At 44.7% G+C, this 16,128-nt stretch overlaps 1 protein-coding gene, 1 non-coding gene and 1 pseudogene across 2 annotated transcripts in view; all 3 read right to left on the minus strand.

Moving 5' to 3' along the window:
- The window catches only part of MAPKAPK2 (MAPK activated protein kinase 2), a 97,042-nt gene that overhangs the window by 53,705 nt on the left and 27,209 nt on the right, over positions 1-16,128 (minus strand). The gene's annotated exons all lie outside the window — the stretch shown is intronic.
- Positions 8,610-15,351, minus strand: LOC141129841 (small ribosomal subunit protein eS17-like; annotated as a pseudogene).
- LOC141130719 (small nucleolar RNA SNORA71) lies at positions 9,785-9,914 on the minus strand. Its single transcript, XR_012242481.1, has one exon. It is a non-coding gene; the product is annotated as a small nucleolar RNA SNORA71 (small nucleolar RNA).

The raw sequence follows: 16,128 nt of genomic DNA on the forward strand, positions 1-16,128 counted from the left end.
ACCACCTATTACACTTTTGAAGGCCCTGGAGCACCAGGACAATGGAATTGCCCACAAAATGACCCTATTTTGGAAAGCAAACACCCCAACGTATAAGCTATGAGGCATAATGAGTCTTTTGAACGGTTCATTTTTTTCCCCAGAAGTTTTTGGAAAATGTGGAAAAAATAAAAATAAAAAAATGAACACATTTTATTTTAATTTTTATTACACAAAGTTGTCAATTTCTAAAGATATTTCTAACACATAGCATGTACATAAAAATTATATCCCCCAAAATACTACATGTTTGAGACTTTTACACAGCCTGGCCCCAACATCCAAGTACCACCTCCAGGCATTCTAGCAGCATAAATAACATAATTTTCTGACTACTGATCACATTTTTGAAGGCCCTTCATATTTCTAACACATAGCAGGTACATACCAAATAACAAAAGAGTGGTTTTAGAAGTGCAGTGGTGCACAGAGGAGAGCACTGGTCCAGGCAGCAGGCAGGGATGTGGTCAACAACAGCAAAAGCAATCATCCAGGTGCAGGCAGGAATAGTCTACATAGTTCATACAGGCAGAGATACTGTCAGCACAGCCAAAGGATTGGTCCAGGTAGCAGGCAGGAGGTGTCCAGGCAGAAATGCTGTCCACAATCAGTAGGCAGATATATGGTCAACACAGCCAAGGTATTGGCCCAAGTAACAGGAAGAAACATGGTCCATAACGTCCTGGGTCATTACAGGCAGCAATATGGTCAGAAAAGCCAGAGTACTGGTCCAGCAGGATAATCCCTAGCGTGCGCCCGCAGTGTGGCGATCGGCATGTGTATAGCACGGTAAACAGCTAATGAAATTGGCTGTTTACCGCATGACCGGCTGTGTCCAAATCACAGTCGATTTCATTAGCTGTTTACCGTGCTATACACATGCCGATCACCACGCTAGGGATTATCCTGCTGGACCTCATATGATGCAGTCAGGAGAATTATATATATATATATATATATATATATATATATATATATATATATATATATATATATATATATATATATATATATATATAATTTTATTATTAGGTACACCTGTAGAAAGGGGATTTAAGTGAATTTGAACGTGGCGTGGTTGTTTGTGCCAGACGGGCTGGTCTGAGCATTTCAAAAACTGCTGATCTACTGGGATTTTCCCGCACAACCATCTGTAGTGTTTACAGTGAATGGTCCGAAAAAGAGAAAATATCCATCCATTGAGCGGCAGCTGTTTGGACTAAAATGCCTTATTGATGTCAAAGGAGAATGGGCGGACTGGTTTGAGATGATAGAAAGAAAACAGTAACGCAAATAAACACTCGTAACAATGAACCCAGGCATGCAGAATACCATCTCTGAATAAACACGTCGAACCTTGAAGCAGATGGGCTACAGTAGCAGAAGACCACACCGGGTGCCACACCTGTCAGCTAAGAATAGGAAACGAAGGCTATAATTCACACAGGCTCACCAAAATTGGACAATAGAAGATTGGAAAAACTTTGCCTGGTCTGAGGAGTCTCGATTTCAGCTGTGACATTCAGATGGTAGGGTCATTATTTGGGATGAACATGAAAGCATGGATCCATCTTGCCTTGCATTATTGGTTCAGGCTGGTGGTGCAACGGTGTGGGGGATATTTTCTTGGCACACTTTGGGCCCCTTAGTACCAATTGAGCATTGTTTACATGCCACAGCCTACCTGAGTATTGTTGCTGACCATGTCCATCCCTCTATGACTACAGTGTACCCATCTTCTGATAGCTCCTTCCAGCAGGACAATGCACCATGTCACAAAGCTCAAATCATCTCAAACTGGTTTCTTGAACAGGACAATGAGTTCACTGTATTCCAATGTCCTCAACAGTCACCAGATAACAATTCAATAGAGCACATTTAGGATGTGGTGGAATGGGAGATTCGCAACATGGACGTGCAGCCGACAAATCTGCAGCAACTGCATGATGCCATCATGTCAATATGGACCAAAATCTCTGATAAATGTTTCCAATATCTTGTTGAATCTATGCCATGAAGAATTAAAGTCACACGTCACTTTTTTTTTTTTAAATGAAGAACAAAAAAAAAAACACCACCACACACGTTATACTTACCTGCAGTGGTTTTGCACAGAGCAGTACAGATTCGCCTGTTCTAGAGTCCCTCATTGGCACTCCAGGCCCCTCTCTCCTGCCGAGTGCCCCCACAGCAAGCAGCTTGCTATGGGGGCACCCGAGCCACAGCTCCATGTGTCCATTCAGACACGGGGCCAAGGCTCAGCCGCTCTCTCTCTCTCATTGGCTCACTGGCATTGACTGACCGCAACGGGAGCCAATGGCACCCGCTGCTGTGTCTCGGCCAATCAGGAGGGCGAGTCCCAGACAGCCGAGTCTCTCATGCAACATCGCTGGATTGAGATGGGGCTCAGGTAAGTATTAAAAATGAGTTATAAAAGGCAGAAGGTTTTTTTTTATCCTAATGCTGCCCTCAGCCCCCCTAATACTTACCTGAGGCTCATCTCTATCCAGTGATATCCAGGAGTCCGTCGGCTGTCCGGGACTCTGCCTCCTGATTGACTGAGACACAACAGCGGCGCCATTGGCTTACTGACTGACAGCAGCGGAAGCCAATCAAGAGAGGGGACGGGCCCAAACAGCAGCTCAGTGTCTGAATGGGCTGGCCCCCATAGCAAGCTGCTTGCTGTGGGGGCACTCAACAGAAAGGAGGGGCCAGGAGCAGCAAAGAGGGACCCAAGAAGAAGGAGGAGGATCCAGGCTGCTCTGTGCAAAACCACTTCACGGAGCAGGCACGTATAACTTTTTTTTTTTTTATTTACAAAAACACCACTTTTAAACGGGGCTGCACACAGAAGTTTATCTGAATGCATTCAGATAAAAAGACACCCGCCTTTAGAACCACTTTAAGGCAGTTCTGAAAGCAAAAAAGTGGGTCCAACCCAGTACTAGCAAGGCGTACCTAATAAAGTGGCCTTTGAGTGTATATGAAAATTGATCAATCCTGATGCACTGAGGCTGGGTTCACACTGGTCCGACAAACGCTCCGACATTGGGAGCTCATGTCGCATGACGTGTGAAATTTAATGTTTCCCTATGGGAGCCGTCCTAACTGGTCCGACACAAGTCGTTCCGACTTTAGAAATGCTCCCTGTACTACTTTGGTCCGACTTTGATCCTACTTCAGCCTATTGACTATCATTGAAGTCGGATCAAAGTCGGATTGCCGTCTTGCATGATCCGACTTTGGCACGTGACTTGTGCTCAGATGTTCTTGAGGGGGAACTCCGCGCCAAATTTTAAATAAAAAACCGGCATGGGTTCCCCCTCCAAGAGCATACCAGGCCCTTGGGTCTGGTATGGATCTTGAGGGGAACCCCCTACGCCGATAAAAGCGGCGTGGGGGTCCCCCCCAATCCATACCAGACCCTTATCCGAGCAAGCAGCCCGGCCGGACAGGAATGGGGGTGGGGACGAGCGAGCGCCCCCCCCCCTCCTGAACCGTACCAGGCCGCATGCCCTCAACATGGGGGGTTGGTGCTTTGGGGGAGGGGGCGCGCTGCGGCCCCCCACCCCAAAGCACCTTGTCCCCATGTTGATGAGGACAAGGGCCTCTTCCCGACAACCCTGGCCGTTGGTTGTCGGGGTCTGCGGGCGGGGGCTTATCGGAATCCGGGAGCCCCCTTTAATAAGGGAGCCCCCAGATCCCGGCCCCCCACCCTATGTGAATGAGTATGGGGTACAGCGTACCCCTACCCATTCACCTAGGAAAAGTGTCAATTTAAAAAAAAACACTACACAGATTTTTAAAGCATTTTATTAGACAGCTCCGGGGGTCTTCTTCCGACTTCGGGGGTCTCTCCGGTTCTTCTCCACGCTCTCCGGATCTTCTGGCGGGCTCCTCCGCTCTCTTCTGCTCTTTTGCCGCTCTTTTGCTAAAGCGGAGGAGCCCGGTCTTCAATCTTCTGCCTTCTGCCTTCTGCCCTCTTCTCCTGATGTTGACACGACGCTCTCCCCGGCTGGAATGCTCTCTGTGCGCTCTGCTCTGACTTATATAGGCGGTGACCCCGCCCCCTTATGCCGTCACAGTCCCTGGGCATGCTGGGACTGTGACGGCATAAGGGGGCGTGGTCATCGGGTGATGACCACGCCCCCTAAAACGTCACAGTCCCAGCATGCCCAGGGACTGTGACGGCATAAGGGGGCGGGGTCACCGCCTATATAAGTCAGAGCAGAGCGCACAGAGAGCATTCCAGCCGGGGAGAGCGTCGTGTCAACATCAGGAGAAGAGGGCAGAAGGCAGAAGGCAGAAGGCTGAAGACAAGGCTCCTCCGCTTTAGCAAAAGAGCGGCAAAAGAGCAGAAGAGAGCGGAGGAGCCCGGCAGAAGATCCGGAGAGCGTGGAGAAGAACCGGAGAGACCCCCGAAGTCGGAAGAAGACCCCCGGAGCTGTCTAATAAAATGCTTTAAAAATCTGTGTAGTGTTTTTTTTTAAATTGACACTTTTTTCCTAGGTGAATGGGTAGGGGTACGCTGTACCCCATACTCATTCACAAAGGGTGGGGGGCCGGGATCTGGGGGCTCCCTTATTAAAGGGGGCTCCCGGATTCCGATAAGCCCCCGCCCGCAGACCCCGACAACCAACGGCCAGGGTTGTCGGGAAGAGGCCCTTGTCCTCATCAACATGGGGACAAGGTGCTTTGGGGTGGGGGGGCCGCAGCGCGCCCCCCTCCCCCAAGGCACCACCCCCCATGTTGAGGGCATGCGGCCTGGTACGGTTCAGGAGGGGGGGGGGGGGCGCTCGCTCGTCCCCACCCCCATTCCTGTCCGGCCGGGCTGCGTGCTCGGATAAGGGTCTGGTATGGATTGGGGGCGACCCCCCAACGCCGTTTTTTCGGCGTAGGGGGTTCCCCTCAAGGTCCATACCAGACCCAAGGGCCTGGTATGCCTCTGGAGGGGGAACCCATGCCGGTTTTTTATTTAAAATTTGGCGCGGAGTTCCCCCCTAAAGATTCATACCAAACACAGTGCCGGCATTGGCGGGGATCCAAGTCGGATCCCCGTTCATTGAAAGTCGGACACATGCCGGCTTCATGTCGCAGGGCAAAGTCGGATCCAAAGTAGGACGGCTGTCGTGTCGCACCAGTGTGAACCCAGCCTGAAGGCCCATCTCATTTGAGGCCCGAAAATACCAGAACAGTACAAATATCCCCCAAATTACCCATTTCTGGGGAAGTAGACAGTCCAAGGTATTTTGTGGTTTCCATGACGACAGATACGGTTTTAAGGTAGGATGGGTGACGTTCGTTAGGCTCCTGCCCGCTGACGAAGTTCTATGAACGCAACGTGTATGGGGGAGGAGCTACGCGCTGATGTCACCCGCTGCTGACCTGCATCCTATACACCACTCAGCCATCTGTGATGGAAATGCCCTTTTTTAAACAGCCTTTTGTGAGTAACTATTTTTAAAATAAAGCTGCTTTGTAACTGATCCACAGTGAATACTTTGACCCCCTTTCACACCGAGCCACCCATAGTGTCGGCGGTAAAACGCTGCTATTTTTAGCGGCGTTTTACCGTCTGATTTTCGGCGCATTTTGGCCGCTAGCGGGGGCGCTTTTACCCCCGCTAGCGGCCGAGAAGGGGTTAAAACCGCCCGCAACAGCGGCGTTTTGCCGGCGGTATCGCATCGCTGCCCCATTGATTTCAATGGGAAGCAGTGGTGGAGGAGCGGTAAACACACCGCTTCTTTGGAGCGGTGTGTTTACCGCTCCAAAGAAGCTGCTGGCAGGACTTTTCCCGACGTCCTGCCAGCACACTGCTCCATTGTGAAAGCCCTCAGGCTTTCACGCTGGAGACAATAGAGAAGCTGTTTGAGGGCAGATTGCAGGCGCTATTTTTAACGCTATAACGCCTGCAAAACGCCCTTGGTGTGAAAGGGGTTTTAGAGTTGTTTTTGCTTCACCTTTTGTATCTTCTGGGGAACCTACTGGAGTTCCTGTCTTTGCCTGGATCATTTACCCTATGAAGGGACCTGCCTATTTGACCATCTGTTAATTCATTGGTCTACTAGCTGCCCGCCCACTGTCATATGACTGCAGGACGAGGCAGCTCTCGTTCTGGGCGGACGTCATATGACGTGACCGCCTTCCCGAGCCACTAGGGGGCGCACGCGCGCCACGTCACTGGGGACCTGACGCGCGTGCCGGCGGCCGCAATGTCCGCCGGGCACCCGCGATTGCCCAGCAACCGAGCAGGACCGTGGAATGTGTATGTAAACACACAGATCCACGTCCTGTCAGAGAGGAGAGGAGACCGATGTGTGTCCCTTGTACATAGGGACACCGATCGGTCACCTCCCCCAGTCAGTCCCCTCCCCCCACAGTTAGAATCACCTCCCTAGGACACACATTAACCCCTCGATCACCTCCTAGTGTTAACCCCTTCCCTGCCAGTCACATTTACACAGTAATCAATGCATTTTTATAGCACGGATTGCTGTATAAATGTGAATGGTCTCAAAAATGTCCGATGTGTCCGCCGCAATATCGCAGTCCCAATAAAAATCGCAGATCGCCGCCATTACTAGTAAATTTATATATATATATATATATATATATATATATATATATATATATATATATATATATATATATATATATATATATATATATATATATATATATATATATATATATATATGCTATAAATCTATCCCCTATTTGGAGACGCGATTGTTTTTTACCAAAAATATGTAGAAGAATACGTAACGGCCTAAACTGAAGAAAAGAAAATTGTTTAAAAAAAAAAAAAAAAATTGGATATTATAGCAAAAAGTAAAAAATTGTGTTTTTTTAATCTTGTCCCTCTTCTTTTGTTTATAGCGCAATAAACGCAGAGGTGATCAAAAACCACCAAAGGAAAGCTCTATTTGTGGGGAAAAAAAAATGATAAAAATTTCATTAGGGTGCATGGTGAGTTTTTTGAAGTTTTAGTTTTTTTGGAAAAAGGAATTAAATAAAGTTGTGTTTTTTTCACAATTACCGCATTTAAATCGGCATACAACACGCACAGGCGTATAACACGCACCTTCATTTTAAGAGGAAGTTTCAGGGAAAAAAAAAAAAAAAAAAAACTTAACTTAAATTTTAAATAAAGAACATTGAAGCAAAATAAGGGTCAGTGCTCATCAATGCAGCATCACCATTGCCATCTGCAGCCTCACAATTGCCCATCAATGCAGCTTGATCAATGCCCATATGCAGCCTCACCATGGCCATGAATGCAGCCTGATCAGTGCCCATCTACAGCCTCACCTCAGATTACTACTGCTGCTGCGGAGGGGATAGGGAGGCGGGTGGGACAAGTGCCATCAGATTACATACAGTGAGAATCTCCGGTTTACTGGGCAGCCTCTTTAACCACTTCAGCCCCGAACCATTTGGCTGGCCAAAGACCAGAGCATTTTTTGCGATTCGGCACTGCGTCGCTTTAACTGACAAAATTGCGCAGTCGTGCGACGTGGCTCCCAAACAAAATTGACGTCCTTTTTTCCCCCACAATAGAGCTTTCTTTTGGTGGTATTTGATCACCTCTGCAGTTTTGCGCTATAAACAAAAAAAAAAAAAAAAAAAAGCGACAATTTTGAAAAAAAAAAAAAAAAAAAAAAAAAAAAAAAAAAGCAAAAAGCAATATTTTTTACTTTTTGCTATAATAAATATCCCCCCAAAAAATATATAAAACATTGATTTTCCTCAGTTTAGGCGGATATGTATTCTTCTACATATTTTTTGGTAAAAATCGCAATAAGCCTTTATTGATTGGTTTGTGCAAAACTTATAGCGTCTACAAAATAGGGGATAGTTTTATGGCATTTTTATTAATTTTTTTTTTTTTTACTAGTAATGGCGGCAATCTGCGATTTTTAACGTGACTGCGACATTATGGTGGACAGATCGGACACTTTTGGCGCTATTTTGGGAACATTCACATTTATACAGCGATCAGTGCAACTAAAAATGCACTGATTATTGTGTAAATGTGACTGGCAGTGAAGGGGTTAACCAGTAGGGGGCGTTGCAGGGGTTAAGTGTGTCCTAGGGATGTGTTCCAACTGTGGGGGGGATGGGCTATGCGTGTCACGACACTGATCACTGCTCCCGATCACAGAGAGCAGTGATCTGTGTCCTGTCACTAGGAAGAATAGGGAAACGCTAGTTTACATCAGCATTACCCCGTTCTTACTCTCCGTGAGACGATCGCGGGTATCCCTGCGGACAGAGTCTGTGGGACCCGCGATCACACTCGTGGAGCGTGCGCCCACAATGTCGCATCCTTAAGGGCAACGTGCAGGTACGTTAATATGCCTGTACGTGCCATTCTGCCGACATATCGGCGTGAGCCAGTCGGCAAGGGGTTAATACAAAATACCGCCTCCTGGACCGGCTTTTATTATGGACAGAACACTGGTCCAATGCCGGCCAGGGAGAGGGGACTCCATATTACAGAGGCCGCTGAGTATACAGGAGATTCTCGCTGTATATAAGCTGACGGCTCAGTCCCCCGCCCCCCTCCCCTCCTAGGTAGCCCAAATTGTAGTATCGGTGTATAACACGCACACATTATTTGCACCCGATTTCCAGGGTGAAAAAGTGCGTGGTATACGGCAATAAATACAGTATTTTCTTTTACATATTGTCACCAGTGCAGTACAGTATCAAATAACTGGTGTGGCAATCACAGCTAGCAACACAATTGTACACAATGAATAGCATGGATCAAAGCCATTCATTGTTACAATTGTCGCGATCGCAAGGTCGCATGACGTCCATCCGGGGATGACAAAGGTCCCGCCCAGCTGTCAACTGACAATAGGCTGGGCGGAAGGTGGTTACAGTAGCATTCCAGCCAAATCCCAACTGTACTTAACCACTTCCTGCAAAATCACGTACCTGTAGGTCATTTTGCTGAAGTGGTCGTACCAGAGTGATGCCTACAGCTATCACCCTGCTATCATTTTTTTTTTTTTTTTTTTTTTTTTTTTTTTAGAGCTGATGGTCGGCTTTCCAGCAATAACAACCAATGCAGCTAAGCTCGGCTGTTATTACAAGATGTGAGGTATCGCCACGATCGTTAGCATGAGAGCAATAATTTAATACTAAACAGGTAACCGTTTAATTTCTAAAGCGTCACCTATGGAGATTTTTTTTTTTTTATATCTTGGTTTTCCCTAAGTTAAATGGACATTATGATACAAACAATTAACCCCCCCCCCCCTCCCCTTGGGCATTTTGAAGTTCATCCCTACAGTGGGTTGGGTGGGTAAACTCCAGGTTGGACAGGCCACCAAAGTCCAGCAGCTTCAGCATTTCCTTGATGTCAGGATCAACCTTAATGAGGTCTTGATCCAGGGTAGATACCGCAGGAACATGGTATATCCCTCCTCTCCCTCACCTCCTCCTGTCGTTAGGTGGAGATGCATCTGACAGGGCCTCCTTGGATGCGCTTCATGAGATATACCCAGCGATCTTGTTGCGCAGCTTTTTGCTGGGGAGGATGTCGATCACTTTGCACACAGGTATGTTGGTGTGGAAATGTTGCCCAGCCAGGTGTATTTTCAATGATGACCCAAGCAACCTTCTTCATGGTTCTAGTCCTGACACATCCCTATTTAAATACTTTTACTCTCCATGATCACACCAAGGGTGCAGTTTTACTGAACCGATACATACTGCACAATGCGCTTATCAGGGTGTGAAAGCTTCAGGGCTTGAAAGCTACAAATAAACCCCAAAACATGGGAAATGCTTTCACATGCTACTATTCCTGCAGTATCAATGACTGGGACACAAACAGTACCACAATCACTTTCGATGCAGGTCGCCTATGGAGATTTTTAAGTACCGTAGTTTGTCGCCATTCCACCAGCGTGAGCAATTTTAAAGTGCGACATGTTAGGTATCCATTTACTCAGCGTAACATAATATTTCACATTATACAAAAAAAAATTGGGCTAACTTTATTGTTTATTTTTTCTTGTTAATTCATGGAAGTGCCAATGCCACCAATGAAAAACAAAAAACTGTCGATCCGACGTTAGTACAGTGATCTCCCCCGCTGAGCTGTTGTGTTCTGACAGCCCCCCTCCCAGAACATTACAATCAGCTTTCTTCAACCATTGGCTGATGTTCCAGCATGCTTTTCCAACAGAAGCTGGCCTCTGTCAGATCAGCTGCCGGCCAATTTTTATTGAACCGGGCGATGTCACCCGGCATTCGGCCCATGTGTATGGGCTTTAGAAACTGGGCTTCCCCATTTTATGTTAACGAGTGAAAGCTGAATCTGTCTGACTTTATTGGGGCAGACTCACCCTGATCTTGCTCAGAAATATTTACATTTAGCAAAACCTTATTCTAAGAAACATTAATTAAAAAGATTTTTCCTCCCATGGTGTGTGAATGGGAACAAAGTGGAAATACACTTTAAAGTGGGAGTCCAGCGATCAATTTTTTTTTTAGGTCATTGAGACACTTTGCTAATCCCAAAATAATACTCACAGTTTGGGTGTAATATTTCCGCCTCTGTCTGTTTTCGTACTGAAGAATAACTTTAAAAATGTGATGCTGGCTGTTTCCATCTTGCTTGTGGGCATGTGAAGCCCACAAGCATTGATTTCCTGGATGCGGTGAATGCTGTTCATTCACAGCTTGTTCACACGCATGATCATTGTTCCCGCACTGAATCTTGGGAAGCCTGACACTAAGCTCCCAGGAGACAGTGCGGCGCCGGGGAAAGACAATAAACACGCCTACTCCATGGGAGGAGAGACAGGAAGTGCCACAATAACGTACAATATAAAAGGTAATTACAGCGATAAAAATTTTTTTCGTGCAGCATTTGAACATCTATGCAATTAACTGAAGGAGGTAAGATTAAGTTAAAAATTTGAGTAGAACCCCGCTTTTAAAGGTGATGCCTGTGAAGGTGAAATGGAATATCTGGGTTCAAACAGTTCATCTGTAAGAAAGGTGGAGTAGGCTGCCTTTCCCAAACTCCTCTTTTGAAGATGTCAGTTGCCTGTTATGTTTTACGCAAAGACCAATAAGTTTAGTCACTAAAATGGAGCACGTATGCAGATCATGAGTTCTGCATTTCCTCTGACTTCATTCATGCTTTCTCTGGGAGTGTTATTTAAAAAAAAATGTGAGGCAAGCGACAGCTAAGTAAGTAGACTTTCTAGAATAAAATGTCCTCAAAAGCTTTGCCAGTGTCCAATTACCTGAAAGTACCAACCTATAACTCAAGGTCTAGGAATATCAAGGTTGCATCTTGTCTTGTGCAAATAAGATATATAACATTGCACATCTCCACACTTGATGCCCCCATACCTCAGGACTTTTTACATTCGTTTTACAAAACAAAATAATGTTTAAAGCACCTTCACCATTGTCTCCATCAGTATCAATCTGTTGCTGAAGCGTTTAAATTCTCAAGAAAATTCCTGCCCCCATACCACCGCCATTTTAAACTTCTGTTGCAGTGGGGTTAATACAACTTTAAAAAAAATTTTAAAAAACACCCCCCCCCCCCCCCATTTGATCTGGCGCTCTATTGGTGCATTAACAAAAAAATATATAATAATAATAATAATATATATAATAATAATAAGAATAATAATACCCAATTTATTTATTGGTTTAAACTAAAATAACCTTTCTCCCTTCGCGCTGCCGATCATAGCAGACATACTACAGCTTCTATGAAAGGAACAAGGTCTATGGATGGAGGGGGTGGTGTTATCCGCCTGTCCTCCATTCAGAGATCCTGTTTCACTGACTATCCGCCTTAAAGCGGGGTTCCACCCAAATTTTGAACAATATCTGTATGTATTCTCTTCCTTGCCTAGATGCTGACATGCCGTTTAAAAAAATTTAAATCGCCGTAATTACCTTTTATTTTTCTATTCTTCTTTGCACTTCCTGGCTCTCCTTCCGTGGGAGTAGGCGTGTTTCTAGCCTCTCCCAGACTCCTGGGAGCTAGTCTCAGGCTTCCCAGGATGCCACTGAGCATGTGTGGGAATGAGCGGTGAATGCTGGGAGCACAGCATTCACCACATCCAGGAAATAAATGCTTGTGGGCTTCAAATGCCCACAATGAAGATGGAAACTGCCTGCAGTGAATAATATAAGTTATTCTTTCCGACGAAATCTGACACAGGCGGACATATTACACACAATATGTGAGTATGTAATGCTGAGAAGAAAAGTTTGTGAATGAACTCAAAAAAAAAAAAAAAAAAAACAGATAGGTGGACCCCCGCTTTAACCGCTTGACATCCGGAGGCTGTCATATGACGGCCTCGACTTTCAGGGCTTATATCTGAATGATGCCTGAGGCTACAGACATCATTCAGATACCGGCATTTTCATCCGGCGATTCCGTACACCATAAGAATGATCATAGCGGCTGTCCTGCCGCTTGATCGTTCTTACGGGCGGCGAGAGGGGATGTCCCCCCCCCCCTCCCGCCGCCCTCCGGTGCTTCTACCGACTCACCTCAGCGATCGGTGAGTCGGATAGCGGATCCGCCGGCGCCGGATGTTCACCATAGAGATTTCCGGCAGACCAGATGGTCGCCGGAGTCTCTATGATCGTTCGGAGGCCGGACGCGATGTTATGATGTCACGCCCGGCCTCTGCATTCAAAAAAATGGCGCCGCTTCAGCTGTTAAGCGTCGATCGTTTTATTTTATTTATTTATTTTTTTTTTTATTTTAGGCTTCCCAGCCTAGAGGTGAGATGTGGGGTCTTATTGACCCCACATCTCACTGTAAAGAGGACTGATCGTGTCATATTCCTATTACAAGGGATGTTTACATTCCTTGTAATAGGAATAAAAGTGATCCAAAAAAAAAAAAAAAAAAAATTTTTTAAAAAGTGTCAAAATAAAAATTTAAGTAAAATTAACAATAAAAAAAAAAAAAAAAAAAAAAAAAAAATTTTTAAAGCGCCCCTGTCCCCGTGAGCTCGCACGCAGAAGCGAACGCATACGCAAGTCCCACCCACATATGAAAACGGTGTTCAAACCACACATGTGAGGTATCGCCGCGAACGTTAGAGCGATAATTTTGGCCCTAGACCTCCTCTGTAACTCAAAACGTGTAACCAGTAAAAAATTTTAAAGCGTCGCCTATGGGTATTTTTAAGTACCAAAGTTTGGCGCCATTCCACGAGCGTGTGCAATTTTGAAGCGTGACATGTTAGGCATCTATTTACTCAGCGTAACTTCATCTTTCACACAATGCAAAAAAATTTGGCTAACTTTGCTGTTTTGTTTTTTTTAAAGCATGAAACTTTTTAAAAAAAAAAAAAAAAAAAAAAAAGCGTTTGAAAAATTGCTGCGCAAATACCGTGCAAGATAAAAAGTTGCAATGACCGCCATTGTATTCGCTAGGGTCTCTGCTAAAAAAACATATATAATGTTTGGGAGTTCTATGTCATTTTATAGCAAAGAAATTATGATTTTTGACATGTAGGAGCAAAGTGTCAGAAATGGCCTGGATGCGAAGTGGTTAAGTATCTTCTAGGTGGGAGACAACATCTTTGTGTTGTATGTGACCCATCAAGTCATGTGCATACCTGTGTATATTGCACAATTTTGTTATTGACAGTATCATACATTAGTATTTGCACACAACAGATTCAATACTCCTAAAACAATTCAAAGGGAAGTGTATACAATGCAACAGGACAATAGGACAGCCTTAGGGCCAATTAAAATGGGAGTTATAAACGAAAGCTATCACTTTTTTCAGTTTTCTCCTTTGCACTTAAATATTCACTTTCTTTTATAAAAGAGGACAATTGCTTTGATCCTTGGAGGAAGGAAAGGGTTGAAGGTTGTGCCACCTGAAATTAAGAGCTTTTCCTGGAAGAGCCATATCCTGCCATGAAACTAGGAGGTAAAATTTTGATCTTTCAAGAAACTAGGTTTTGATATTTTTTTCCTTCTAAATACAAGCGTTTTGTTTCTTATTATACTCATCGGTTTTTGTGGGGTGTTTTTTTCTATGGAGATTATGGTTGCTACATTTATGTGTTAATACATTTATTACAATTACGTACACAACACTATTTTAAACTCTGACAGATTTTTTGCCATTTTCTGAGAACCTACCAAAGAGAATAGTTAAACTGATGCTTGAAAATTGAGTAACAACTATAAAGAGCCTCCGTACTGAGAAAACATAGCGCAAACATCTCTGCTGTCTATGAGTTAATGTGGAAAGAATTCAGCACCTCACCGTTGAACCAGCAGAATCAGAAAGAAAGGACCCCATGGGCACTAGGCAGGTGTAAATAAACACAGAGAACCAAACATGAGCATGAAATGATACAACATGGATTATAAGAGACAATTTACATTGGCTAAAAGTCACACTAAACAATGTTCTTATTCCCCATAAAATAAGCCATACGTAGCCACAAATTAATAGCCTTGTATTCTGTTCTTCATTCAATTGTTTACTGTGTTTTTTCGGCCTCCTGTAACATCCTCTGTGAGCTCCCAAACCTATCCTTTTCCCTCTTACGAGAAGCACGTTAGTTGCAGTCATGTATACTGCTCTATGCACACTACAAATCCCATAGTCCACTTCAGAAGCAAGCAAGCGAGGGCTATGTTCCTACTTACAATGGGACCATAAAAAACAAAAACTTAGCCACAGTCTAACTGGAAGTTGGATCACACCAGCAAACTAAAAAGGAATTTGGAGATTTGAAGAAGGCTGAAAACAGAAACGACTTTTCAGAGTTAAGAATACATACTTCAATGTGGATGGGGAAAACCTCACCACTGAGCTATTGTATTCTGGCAGCAGGGAGACCTCCCGCTGTCAGAATACAATGTTTAGTGCTGCCAGATTTAGCCTGCAACGCTAATTGGGCGGCAAAACTCAGATAGGGCAATCAGTAGATCGACTTCTGTACAACCACCCTGCCTGTACATGGATCAAAATTTGAATGCGTGTATGGCCGACTTAACCACTTATGGACCGACCGCCGTTTTATGTCGCTGCTTTGAAGCGGAATATCGTTATGGCAGCGGCCAGCTACCATAACCCCGGTATCCTCTTCTTCAGTGGGCGATCTGCTTTCAGATTAAAGTGGTCTCTGCGGCGGAATCGTCGCAAGATCACTTTTATCGGTGGTGGGATAGGGGCCCACCCCCCCTCCTCACGCTGAGCTCCGGGACCCTCCGCCGCTTACCGGAGCCGTCGGTAGCGGCAAAGGCGATCGGGTTCTTCTCCCTTTTAGGCATTGTGGACGAGTAAGGCCCCCCACCAGTCTCCATATCATTGCAGGGAGGAAGCAACGTCAAAACATCACTTCCGCCCATAGCGCTTAAAAAGGGACAATTTATTTTATGTCAAATGATATCTTCTTTTATTTTTATTTTTTTTTTATTGCATTTTAGTGTAAATGAGATCTGAGGTCTTTTTGACCCCAGATCTCATATTTAAGAGGTCCTGTCAGTGTAAAAATAAAATAAAAAAAAAAATAAGATAAAATAAACTTTAAAAAAAAAAAAAAAAATTTTTTTTTTTTTTTTAAATGCGACCCTTCCCGCCGAGCTCGCTTGCAGAAGCAAACGCATATGCGAGTAGCGCCCGCATATGAAAAAGGTGTTCGAACCACACATGTGATGTATCGCTGTGATCGCGTTAGAGCCAGCACAATAATTCTAGCCATAGACCTCCTCTAACTCAAAACATGCAACCTGTAGAATTTTTTAAACGTCGTCTATGGAGATTTTTAAAAGGTAAAAGTTTGTCGCCATTCCACGAGCGGGCACAATTTTGAAGCGTGACATGTTGGGTATCAATTTAGTCGGCGTAATGTTATCTTTCACAATATTAAAAAAAAAAAAATTGGGATAACTTTACTGTTGTCTTTTTTAATTCCAAAAAAGTGTATTTTTCCCAAAAAATTGTGCTTGTTAAGCTGGCCATACACCTATAGATTATCTGCAGATTTTCTATGGTTAGATGGAAAAAGTGCAACAGATTTCTCCATGTTCGCTAAACTGTGTGGATGG

The sequence above is a fragment of the Aquarana catesbeiana genome, linkage group LG02 (assembly GCF_042186555.1).
Source record: "Aquarana catesbeiana isolate 2022-GZ linkage group LG02, ASM4218655v1, whole genome shotgun sequence".
NCBI classification, from domain to species: Eukaryota; Metazoa; Chordata; class Amphibia; order Anura; family Ranidae; genus Aquarana; species Aquarana catesbeiana.